The sequence below is a fragment of the Oxyura jamaicensis genome, chromosome 1, assembly GCF_011077185.1.
Source record: "Oxyura jamaicensis isolate SHBP4307 breed ruddy duck chromosome 1, BPBGC_Ojam_1.0, whole genome shotgun sequence".
Classification (NCBI taxonomy): Eukaryota; Metazoa; Chordata; class Aves; order Anseriformes; family Anatidae; genus Oxyura; species Oxyura jamaicensis.
Window position 1 is genome coordinate 90,819,133 of NC_048893.1, and position 12,988 is coordinate 90,832,120.

The 12,988-nt window shown below is 38.3% G+C and overlaps 2 long non-coding RNA genes across 5 annotated transcripts; both read right to left on the reverse strand.

The window, feature by feature from the left end:
* Positions 1–2,544: 2,544 nt before the first annotated feature.
* On the reverse strand, positions 2,545–5,372 carry LOC118160421. Its single transcript, XR_004747484.1, has 3 exons — positions 5,204–5,372; positions 3,319–3,458; positions 2,545–2,854 (listed from the first exon to the last, which is right to left on the reverse strand). It is a non-coding gene; the product is annotated as an uncharacterized LOC118160421 (long non-coding RNA).
* A 1,458-nt stretch (positions 5,373–6,830) lies between these two features.
* LOC118160418 lies at positions 6,831–11,587 on the reverse strand. 4 transcript variants are annotated; one of them, XR_004747478.1, is made up of 4 exons: positions 11,521–11,587; positions 10,933–11,005; positions 10,255–10,352; positions 6,831–8,994 (listed from the first exon to the last, which is right to left on the reverse strand). It is a non-coding gene; the product is annotated as an uncharacterized LOC118160418 (long non-coding RNA). The 4 variants fall into 4 exon arrangements; XR_004747479.1 differs by having other exon boundaries at positions 11,433–11,585; XR_004747477.1 differs by lacking the exon at positions 10,933–11,005.
* Between the last annotated feature and the right edge of the window lie 1,401 nt (positions 11,588–12,988).

Sequence of the window (12,988 nt, forward strand, 5' to 3'; positions counted from 1 at the left end):
CTTTCCTCTTGGAGGAGCTTTTCTCAGTTCCTGGCCTGTACTTGAGGACTTCTAAGACTTGCAGAAGGACAGGGAATTCCTATCTGATCAAACACTACATCGTGCTTTTACAGAGGGAGCCATCAGAACAATTTTATTCTGACTGTACACTGCTACCTACAGCACAGCTGAAGAGGCAGCTGGGCACTGCTTGTTTTCCAGCCCGTTACTTCCATCACTTGCAGAGGAAATATCAACTTCAATTACAGCAGCAAAAAGAAGAAAGGCTTTATGACTGCTCTAGTTGGCAGTCCATAATTTAGGCATTAGATTTCTGCCAGTACAGAAATTCAGCCATAATGTGAGTCATTGCTAAATGCAGAGAGGGATTCAATTTTCCTTTTATTCCGCTGTAAGTCAGGAGGGATTCTGGGGGAACAGTGCAGAGCTGTAATAGGTGAAGGGACTCATGTTCAAAAACATCTGTTCTTGGTAATTTTCTGCAATAACAAGGTAATTATTATTTTACAATTAACATCTTTCATACTTTTAAACCTGGTATAGACATCCACAATTGAGTGCCACCTATATGACAGTCAATCCCACACATTTTATGGAATAGTAATTAATTACAAATGTCTATTTCTGGACAATGTTTACTGTGGAATCAAAGTTTGGAAACTGGGAAATAGTGTTGCTTTTCATTGCAGTAAGGACAAAGATCAAAGGCTCCAGATAAAAAAAAGTTGTTCAATTTGCAGCAAATCCAGATGTTATAGTGAGATATTCAGGGAACAAAACCCAAACTTTTTTTTGTGTGTGTGTGCACGCACAGAGAGAACTTCTGTCTCACATGTTAAATGAAGTTGTTTTATAATGAATTAAAAGGTGCACTTTCAAGCAATCACAATATTTTCTTAGAGAAGTGCAAACATGCATCAAACCAAGGATGCTGGGTAAAAAGTTGCATAGCTATTCTTAAACCACTTTGAGCAAAATACTTGGTGCTAATTTTGTTTTGTCAGTACAGACTTCAGCACCCAATTGAAAATAAGGAGTTAAAAGAGTCTGGGGCTCTTCCCCAGTTTCTCAAGCTAAGTATTATTTCAAATTTGAGTGACTTTGTGATATGGCCAGGGGGCCCTTTCGTAATGTCTTTGGGCTCTGTAAACGTAGCAGCCTTTGAAATACATTCTTTTTACTTGGATTGCCCTACATAGCCTCTGTTATGTCACCAAGGTCAGAATAACTCTGAGTCTTGAATACTATACTGGTACTACCACCATATGCTTTGAGACAAAGGAAGGGTCTTAAGTAGTAAGCAACAAACCACAAAAGCTAGATGGGTTTATGTCAGCTGATAAATTCATCCCTTTCAGGTCTTACACAAGGCCATCTTGCTATACACTGTAAATACAAAACATTGATTTGAAAAATAGGCACAGCTACTTCATAGAAATTTCTCAGACATGCTTGAGGCACAAAGACACTGCATTCAAAAGATTTCTTTAAATCAGTGTATTAGTGCACTTTCTTAGCAATCTTTCTCTGCCAGAGTCAAAAATATGTTCCCCATTTTATATCCTAAACTTTCTACAGTTGCCCAGAATGGCTTCATAGACTAGCTATAGTTGCGTGCTCCAGACTTACAGGAAAATGCTGGTACTTTATAATCTGGTAAGCACTATTTACTCTTCATGTAGTCTACCATGCTGCCCATTTTATCAGTGGACCATTTCATGGACCACAGAAAGAAATATAATTTCATATAGGGCAAAGAACAGCAATAGAGCAGAAAACAATTTGTACAATCACAAAACAGCTAAGGGCTCTCAGTATCTTTTCATATCTTATCCTTGCTTTTTTTAAAAAAAATATGTTCAATTATATTACAAAAAGTAATGCAAACAAGCATTAGGGCACGCATTAAAGAGAACAAGCACATCCATGGCTTGAAATTGTCCCGTATTTTTGCTTTTGGAAAACAAACCTAAACCATTGGGCTCCTGAGACCATTCAGGAAAAGACCTAAACTTTTGCTTATGTTTCATACATACACATTGGTTGGAGGAAGAACTCTGTGACACAGAATGTGGTGTGTAGTTCTTCACACATTGTTAGAGAATTCCTCCTAATTTAGCACTTTATTGTGATACATCTTTCTTCTTAGGCCCCCAGATACCACTGAAGCAATTACTGAATACTGAGCTAATTGCTTTAGCTCAGTTCAGCATAGAAAAGTCAAATATTAAAATGTCCTCAATAAAGCAGGACCATTTGGATATTCTTTCCCTGGTTTTGGGCTTACTCTGACAACAAATATTACAATTATTGCCCAAGCATAGAGGATTAAATCCTCAAAGAGTCTCACAGTTCTCATAAATTCCAAATCAGCACAGAAATGGGGTGCAGAATTAAAACATCCCTCACACTGCTCATGAGGTAAAATACTTACAACTTGATTCTAGAACATCTTTTCCAAGGAGTACAAGAGGTCAAACAGAGACAATTTACAATATAAATTAAGTTGAAGACAGTACCTCTTACATTTGGTGAACGCTTCACTTTTTTTTTTTTTTTTTGGTCACCAATCCAATCTAATTCCAAGCATTTCAATTTTCAGACAGAACTGCTTCCAACAAATAAGTGGTCTTAGGGATTAATGAGGTTTAGATGATTTGCATTAGGGGTTCTTCTCTTCTCAACTTGCACTGGTTGCAAAGGGTTGTCTGTGATGCCCTGAACTGGAGGGTTTTCCATGTTTTTAAATGCTAGTATAGGGTGTCTTCCTTAGGAAGATGCTGTATTCTCACTGCAGCCATGCCAGCCATCACACAGGTACTGCTTACAGGTGACTCTTCTGGATTGCTAAAACCTGAAAACAAATGGAGAAAGCTCTATTGGATAAGCTCATGAAGGAAAACAAAACAAAACAAAAACAAACAAACAAAAACCAAGCAAACCATTAGAATACGGTACTCTTATATACTGGACCATACAACCTTGTTTCAAGAGGAAGGACAGAGTTACTTAGTGAGTTGCAGTTGAAACAGAAAGGTTCACAAACAACAAAACCAAAACCTTTATATCATTTATGTTTTTCCTCACACCAAGATGCATCAGCTATACTTCACTGTGGTTTATCACACTAGTGCAAGCATTTCAAAAACACAAGTTTTGATCAGCAGTTTTCATTGCCTGCAGACTGTTATGGAATTCAACTTCAGGCAGGGATAAATTGTAACATCTGAGAGATGGATTTGCTGATGCAGCTAGCTCATTCAATGTCTAAATGAAACAATCTCCCCTCAGGCTAGAGGTTGGTTGAAAATTATTTACCTACAGATGGGTTATATCCATGGGCTTATTTCTTTACTCTGCCGTTGTTCATTGCAGTCCTCCCATGTCCTGTTCTGTCGTATATGTAAACTTTAAGAATAATAGGTTGTCTGGAAAGACTTCTTGATTTTTCACAGGATCTGTAACATTAAAAAATAGGTATCAAGTCTAAACAAGATTTTAAGGAATGGAGAAAGAATATAATAGTGCATTAAAAAAAACTTGCCTAATGTTTTTTCTGAAAAGTATTTCACCTTTCACTTCCTTTCGAGGAAGAGAACAATTTTAGAATGAAGGAAATAATTTGCTGTGAAATGAAGGCAAGTCAAGAATAAAAGATCTAGAAATAAAGTTCACTTATTCCCCAACAAAGGCTGTAGAATGATTTCTTTAGGATAAATGTGACTGGTGGTGGCAGAAGAAAATCTATTGACATTTAGGTGGAGTGGCATGGGGGCATCTGCATTTGTGTGAGTGACCTGTTAATCCAACTCTCAAGAAACTAGGGATGGTCAGTAGGTGGAAGCCTTTCTTTTGAAATGAGCCTTTATCCTGGTGGTCTTTGAGACAGAATTAATGAGTTAGTCACATTGCACTGTTCTGCACATACACACTCTTCTGTCTGTTAGGTAGGGCTATTTATAGCCCATCAGGAGAACTCATAACATGCAGGCAGGCAGATTTGGTGATTTCTGGACAGTAAAACAGTGCTTCCCAGTGTGACCAGGGTGTTCTGCCCAGTAGACCTGTTGTGTCGTTCACAGTAAGCAGGATCTTGACAGGTGAGGAGTGCTATGAATCTCATCTGGCAGAGCGCTGTAATACATACATCCTTACCTTCAGCTATGCAAATACCCCTGCTGAGTTCACTATAAGCATGCAAGACAAAACATATGCAAAACTAAGTGCCTTGCTGAATCATGACCAGAATACACAAAACTGCAGGATTACCTCAGGCAAGATTTTTCTTCCCCCGCTTTCCATTGTCTTCAATGCTTCTACTGATGTTTATGGGAGTATCATTTTTAGGGTCATTACAGGCTGCAAAGTGTAACCCTTTACTCCAAGAAGTTAAGCAATTTAAAATTTCAGCAGATTGTTTATTGCATATTTTGTCACTATGGGACATATATAGAACCTGTGTTTAAATAAACTGGGATTTTACATTTTACAACAAGGATCCCGGAAATAAAATTGCTTTTACATGAACTGGATGTTGTTCTAACTTTGCTGGGTAGAGGTGAATGTCAGTTTAAAAGTGACAGATTGGCTTACACTAAGCAAATAACTTGCTGATGGGATCTAACCCACATACAGCCATCTTCTCTTCCCCATCCCATAACCCCAATGAATCTTTAAAAAGGGAGGGAGATAAACTAAAGAAGAGCCAAGATACTGTAGGACGTAATTTACGATTAGAATAAATCTTTGTTCTTTAGGAAGCCAGAGAAGTCTGCCCCAGATGATGACTGGAAGATGGCAAATGCCATACCCATCTATGAGAAGGCCCAAATGAGGACCCGGGAAACTACAGGTCCGTTAGTCCTACTTCAGTCTCTGGGAACACCTCCATCCCTGGAAATGTTCAAAGCCAGGTTGGATGGGGCTTTGAGCAACCTGGTTTAGTGGAAGGTGTGCCTGCTTATGGCAGGGGGATTGGAATTAGATGATATTTATGATCCCTTCCAACACAATCTATTCTATGATTCTATGAAAGTTACCAGAAGAGTCCTCCTAGAAACCATTACAAATGAAAACAAGCAGGTGACTGAGCAAAGCCAACATGGGTTTACCAAAGGCACATCATGCCTGACTCACTTGATCACCTCTTCTACAACAAAATTACATTTTTTGTTGACATGGGAGAGCACTGGCTATTTTTTACCTGGACTTCAGCAAAGTGATTCCCACAACTTTCTCCTAGGCAAACAGGCAAGATACAGATTGGATAGGTGGTCTTGCAAGATGTATAAGCTGGTTATTTCAAGACCACAATCTTCAAAACATACTCTCATATCTCACTGAGCCTATCAAGATCTGAGGTTTCTCCCATAGCATTTATTGGGGGAAAACAAAACAAAACAACAACAACAAAAACTGAAAAAAAAATAAAAAAATCACTCCCCATATTCTCATACACTCACTGTATTGAGGTGTGAGGATTTGATAGTGGTGGGATGAGCAGACGATTTATTTGTTTCAGTTTCTATCTATAAAATGGAAGTACTGGCTCTTCTCTGTGTCATAGGAAAACATACAACTATATATGCACTTTAAGACCTGGATACCACAGTGAAAATAGACCAAGCATAGTCCTTGGTATGTATAAAACCATAGGAATTGTGAGGTAACCTGCTTCATGCATGTACTGTAGCCTGTCCTTTTTACCCAGTTTGAAGAGCAGCTTCTGACCTAGCTCTGACCCACCTCCTCCGCTTTCGGGATTGGGACAAGACACATTTCCAGTTAAGTCATACCTTCATAGCAGCTTATATAAAAGTAACATGTGAAACATAAAACACACAAAGTCTTCTGAACAGCTTGCCTATATACGGTAGGCAGAGGCTGCTCAAACTCCATACCAGTTTATTCCTTTTTCTCCTTGATTTAGTAAAATGTGGGATGTATTAGTCTTCAGCTGGTTATGTTTCACTTGCTCTTACCTACACTCCCAAATCGTCTTTCTACTTATCATGCATACAAAAATACACCAAACTGATCTCATCTGAATTAGAAATAACCTCTCTGATAGCCTCACTTTTAAAAAAGCTATCATTTTCAACAACACCTTTTTATGGCCTCAAGCAGCCTGATATTGCATTTCAGTCTTCAGGGAATCTGCATATTTTTTTTTCCTGTTGCATAGCTATGAGTCTGTGCTTTTTCCGTTTCCAGATTTGAGATAAATAAAAATAATATATATATATACATATATATATATATATATATATATAATAGGAGACACTGACATTTTCTTCATGATCTTGACCAGACATTCAGGTTTGTAAGAGAGATCTGAAAATTTGGAACCTTTCTGTGGTTTCACATACTAAAACAAGACTTCTTAGTGGGTTTAGGGTCTATTTAACCGTGTTCAGCTGGACCTTTGGTCTGTCTGCCTCTGAGGTAGAAGAAATACTTATTAAACTGATTTCTGGATAAGAGTGCCTCCTTCAGGTCACTGCAGATCATAGTTTTGCATGGTGAACCTCCAAGCTATTTCAGAGAATCCTAACAAGCTTCAAGAATTCTGACCACTTTCAAACACATTTTTCAGTGTTTAACAGCTGCCCTTCCCACCTGTCATTTACTGTTCTCTAGTTCAGGAGAACATTGTTATTCTGTATAGGAATTATGCAGTACAGTAGAGGAAGCCAAACACCAGAAATAGTAAATGATCTACAGACTACCAATGGGATGCAGGTTCTTTCTTAACACCTAGGAAAATAAATGTTGACTTTTTTTTCTTTTGCAAGCTGTTTGCAACACCAGAGAATATCCATGGTTTATGGGTCACAGCAAATGTTTATCAGTCTTGGAATATCAAGTATTAGCTGTCTTCAGACACAGCACTTCAGTAATTAAAAACTTCATTTAGTTTTTCAAAAGGTAACAAGGCATCACAAGAAACTTCTATGGTATAATTGCATACTGTATCCTTAACTCCTATGACAGGCCATACGTCGTGCCAAATCTTTTAAGAACTCCATTTACACCCCACTCTAATACTGAGAATAAAACACATTCAGATTTAACCCTGAGAGTCCAAGAGCTGGGAATCTTGGGCTAGATCTAAAGCCTCTATACTTCATTTCATTCCCTGGAAGCAAGGCAATTTCTATACACTTCAAATACTCACCAAGTACATAGTTTCTAGGGCATTGATTCAGTTCTGTCATAACATCTAAAATTATAGTTAGAAGCTACATTCCAGATTTCATGTGAGAGTTTTTAAATTTGTGATGAATGCTTAACTCTATTTCACCAGCTTGTTTTTCAGAAAGAAAGGGAAGCAGAACCTTCTGCAACACTCCTCCTCAGACACTCACAACAAGTAATTTGCAGACATCTATAATAAGGGAGCATGGAAACCAAAAGCAACTGCAAGCCAGCTGCTTTCCATAGAAGGAAAAACATTCGGACCCCTAACTTAAAAATCATTTTTCATTCATTGCAGTGATTATTCCAGATACTTTTGCAAAAAGACTGATTTCAGTCCCTTTACTTGGTTGCATATTCTCTCAAGATACCTAAATTAGTCACCTCCAAGAGGAGGGACATCAGACAGTTTTGTTGTCTCTCAACTTCTGGTGAAGAAATCTTTAGTTAGTTTTCACTAAAAAATGTGCAGAAAAGGCACAGTTTTATTGAATCAATAAAATAATAAGGATAGGACAGTTTGCAGCTGTAATATTTGAGCAGTTGAACCTGAACTTAACATTTCCAAAAATACTCAAGAGCTTAAGGAGCACAAGGATGTAGTGACTTTTATGTGGTATTTTCCTGATATCTCAGGTGGCAAAAACCTCACTGAACTAGTACTTAGAAGTACCCTTTGCAGCTCCACATTAAGTTTGGCAAACTGTTACTATACTTTGAAAATAATTCACTATATAACCTCTAAGCTCTCAGCTTGGAAAAATGCAATACTTCCCTTAGCATCCAAAGAAACCAGGAAATATTCAAAGGACTTTCCCACAAAGATGCTCACTTGGAGTGAGGTCTCTCCAATGCTGCTCTAACATTCATCCAAACAAAGTAGTAGTTTGTAATTTTATTATCTCATTATCATGTGCACATGTGTAACATCCCTCTGAGGCGTGGCCATGAAGGCGGCAGCTGCTGCTTTGCCCACAGTTGTCAGTGCTAGTGGAAGTGCTCCAAAAAATATCAAGTACTACTGCACTTGCCTCTGTGAAAAGGCAAATTACGCAATCTTCCTTCAATGGATGGAGTACAGAAAAGGACTTTGAGTATCCAGCTCTGGTGTTTAATCTATATTAACTTCAGTCCATTTCTGGATGTGCAAGGTTTAGTTTATGTTACCCTAGTTGTTGCTGTACAACAGTTGGACAGCTACTTAACCTCAGCCTGCTCCCAGGTAGCTCTTGAGGCAGACAAGTGCTACACAATATTAATAGTGCTGCTTCCCCAGTCCTAATAAGCAGGCTTCTAATCACACCTATTTTAAAGCCATTAGTAACAGCAGTGAGTGATGACACCAGGATGTAAATGATGCTTTAACCTACTATGAAAACTTACGACTATGAAACAGTACCTGAAGAGCTATAAAATCAGCATAACAACAAACCTGGACCTTTTAAGTGATATATGCTTTGTATTTCCACAGACTGTATGACAACACAGACATTTCCCAGCACAGCCTATGTTAAATATGGTACATCTGCAATGCTTGCTTTACATTTGATTTCATGTCTTCCTCTGAGGCCGAATGCGACATCTACTGGAACATGCTAAACAACATCCAGGAGAAACTAACCTTGTCACCTGAGCACGTGCAGGCTGGCACTAAACACAATGTCTCCAACGGTGATGGGAAGTAAAGTTTGACAGCAATCTTCTGAGTGGTGAAGTCTTCTTGGAAGTGAAGAACCTCAGCCAAGGGAAAGAGGACTTCATGCTTGCTAGGTAGCACACCTAACATCACCTCCATACCTGAAAGCAAGCCACAACTGAACATACGTATAGATTTTAGGATTTTGCTAACCTCCATTTACAAGCTTTTCTCCTCAATATATAGTTAAAACACAGGATGTTTACACAAAAGGAAAAAAAATACAATTATTTGGCATCCAATGAATAAAAGCTAAATTCACCATAATCTTAAATCTTCAAACTTGCAGGAGTAGCCACGGATACTGAAAACCTGTTTATCCACAGGCTGACACTCAGTGCAACCATGAATAATTCTCAAGTTTGCCCACATTCCCTTACGACTTTTCTGTTTTGGCACAAAGATATCCTCTAGTCATGGGTTTATAGCAGACAGAAACCCTGCAGCTGCTAGAAATCTTGGCACTGGCAGAGTTATGGATAGACCATGTATTTCACAATTCAGTTCACTGAAAGTGGCTTCTTATGTATCAAAAGAGCATAAGTTTACATCTTGGAAAAAAAATTTCTATATTCCCTGCCACACTGGTGCCATACATTTGGCAGCCAATGATTGTACATGTACGGCTATGGGCTTTGAGTCTGCAAAGATATCATGAGCCCTGGCAACATTTTTCCTTTTTAGTACTATAAAATTTTAACAAGGTGCTCTGAAACAAAAAAGATTTTCTAAAGAAAAGGTGCTTACTCTTGCTGTTTAGAGATGCTGATTTTTTGTAACATTTCTAACAAAGATATGTATTTTCACTTCCTTCCCAAACTGCACGTCTGATTTGCCACAAAGAAACCTTCTGACTCCTCTTCCTCTTTCCTCCCTGGTAATCTGGGTTTGTGTTCTGCTTGTAGCTGGAGTCATAGCCTTCAGCGGTATCTGAATTTTCAGAAGTTCAGTTAGTTCACACAAGAATCTTTAATTTGTAAAATCTTTTAATACAGGTGTGATGTACAGGTTCACTGGTTTGGAGTTACACAGCTAGGAAACTGTATAGCTTGCATCTGAAAGGAACATTGTATTGCTTCAACTGTGCTTCCCTCCCTAAGAGAACAATTGCCCTATTCAGCTGGAAAAGGAGAGGACAGGGGAACAAGTCACTAGACAGAAAAGATGTGAACTCAAATATAAATTGTATTCCTATGCCAACACTGTTGTCTTGAGTGTGACTCATTCTTCTCTGTCTCAGTTTCCTATGTGGAATGGGAGGCAGATGCTATGTAGACACTTTAGGCTACACAAATAAAGTTATTAGAATAAAAAGAAAAACAGTCAAACCCCAAAAATCGTTGGATGCACAGGATGCTTACCAGAAAATTATGCTGCAATGGAATTCCAAGGAGGAGGGGCTCTGAGGTAGTAGAAGTACCCCACCACCTCCTCGTTCTTGATAATAATTGTAGGACACCTTGAAAAACAGAGATATGCACTCAGAAGACCATATTATATGAAAATGTATTCAAATTGCAGAGCCAAGATAGGTACCTTTTTTAGCTTAGCTGAGAAAGAAAGATCAAAATACTGAAAAAAAGCAGAAATTCATAAGAACTTTTGTGTAAGATGATACTGAAATCAAAAAGTCTCCAGTGGATTTTATACCACTGGGAGAATCTTCCCAAGTCTAAAACGGACACATCTGAGCGATGGCCATTATGAAGATGACTAGAGGCATTTCAGTCCTGGCTTCTTGTCAGGCTCCCAGTGCTTTATACTTCTCTTCCCCCCCGCCTCCCTCATACTTCCAACAGTTCAAAAGCATGCATTTGGCTTTTGTTATTGTGCCAGCTGCTTATTCCTGGTGTTATCTAATAGGATTAGGAGGACATGAAAGGTGGAGATACATTGTTCCTGTAATACTCTGGGAGAATCAATATTTTCTGTGTAACACCTTAAAGTTTTATTTCATTTTTACACCAATTTATAATGGAATGATTTCTCCTCTCCTTTCCCTTCTCACTTCCTCCTATGTCTAAAGGGCTACATGTCACCTTGCAAAACAGCATGTGGGATCTGACTGAGACAAGCAAGAGAGAAAAGCTTTCAGGAGCAGATTTGTGGTCACTGTGGGAATCAAAAGCATAAATCTGAAAAGCACAGGATTAACTACAGTCTCAGATTACAATGTGAGAAGTAATGAAACTGTATGCTTTTCTAAATTCTTGTTAAAAGTAAAACTAATTTTCTTCTTTAGAAAGACGGTGGCAAAAATATCAGGTATTTATCATCACAACTCCGAAGCAATTTAAAAGGAGCCTAGTATCTTTGCAAGAATCTTGCAGTTCAAGTAGCTACTTCCTATATTCTAAAAATAAATAGTTCCTAAAAAGTTGAGTAGTCAGATACTTAAAAAAAAACAAAACAAAAAAAACCACCACCACCACCACACAATACCAAAAAACACACTGCCTTCTAGTTCATTAGAAATATCCTATGACAGAAACATACAGATCTATCTACATAACCCCCTAAATAAATTAAGTTGTATTACCTAATAACGCTGTGACAGCCTTATTGATGTTCCTGAATGCAAACAAAATGACAACAGATATAAACTAGTGTTCTGGCTGAGTGCACACCTTTACAACAGATAGGTCTGAAAGCTTTCATCCTTTCCCCAAGAGGATATTACACAGAGCATTTAGAGAACAAGAAAGAGCAGGGAGTGCAATATTTAAAGAGATGCGAAGGTAATGGCAGGTGTGCTTCACAGGAGGCATTGCTTACTTGATTTTTTTTTTTTTTTTCTCAGCTGCTTTCAGATATAAAGCAGAGTGCATTTACTTAGGCAAGTGGCCAGGATTCAGTTGGCTTTTGCTCAGAGTAGCAACTAAATAGGCTTGACCTGCTGTACTCAGGAGTCTCTTCCTGTCATACTTAACTACTCACACATGACACAAGTCAGTGCTATCAGGAGGCAGCCTTAGTCCTATGCTGCAGATACGTGCCAAGAGCTCTTAGAGAAGTGAAACCAAGCTCCAGGTGCTCAGCCAGGGGAGTTCCAGCTTCAGGCTGTGGTTGAGAAGGCTTAACTCACTAATTCACTGGGTCTGTTAATATGCACGTGGATTACCATTGAGAGAGAAAGAGCAGCTTTCACTTATATTGGCTGGTTTGCATCTTAGCTTTAAATTTATCCTCCTGAGGTTTTTCTGCCCTTTTTTTTTTTTTTTTTTTTTTTTCTTCACCCTTTCTTTCCCATTCTCTACCCTGTTTTAAATCTCTTTTCACAGGTGCATTTTGCTGGATTTTAATCTCTCACTTTCCCAGCTATAATTTTGATCTTCTTACAGGGAAATGCAATGGTCAAGATGAGCAGCTAGTGAAATGCACAAGCTGCTAGAATAAGCTGAATTACGCAAACTGAGTTAGGTAAGAAACCTGCCTTTTGCCTACTTAGACTGGCAGCTCCCACATCAAACAGCTCAATTTTCTATCTGTAGTAAGATGATTAGCATCATTCTAAAGTAGATATTCCCATCCATCCCCTTCCCCCATTCTTTCGGAACAGTCAGCTTGAAAGAGTCATTACATCCTGCATCCATCTCCTTCAGCCTCTCCATTATGCCATTTTATTAGCATCTGTGATGTGACTGAAACATTCAGGGTTTCATTCATAACATGTACAAAACCCAACTACAGACGTTGCTGATAAATGAAGCTCCAAGTTCTACTTGAAACATTATTACATAATACATCAGTTTTATGTCAAAGGTACTGATGTTTTTATGGCCTCTCCATTCAGAGTAATGTGTCTGTACTCACAGGGGCTTCATAACTTGAAATGCAAGCATCTCTTAGATTGACAGAGTCCTTTATAAAAGCTGCACCACGAGTCAAGGCTAGTTATGTAAATTGGAAGTTTTTCTTGAAGTGAGAATTGTCACTTTCCTTTGACAATTTGTGGTCTATATGTTCTCTGGAGAAACTCCTAATCCTCCTCTAATGCACCTGAACAACACTTTCTTAAGCTAAAGAAAATAAGTTAAATATTACAACAAACAAGTTTTTTTTTTTTTTTTTTTTTTTTTTTTTTTAATCTAAAAC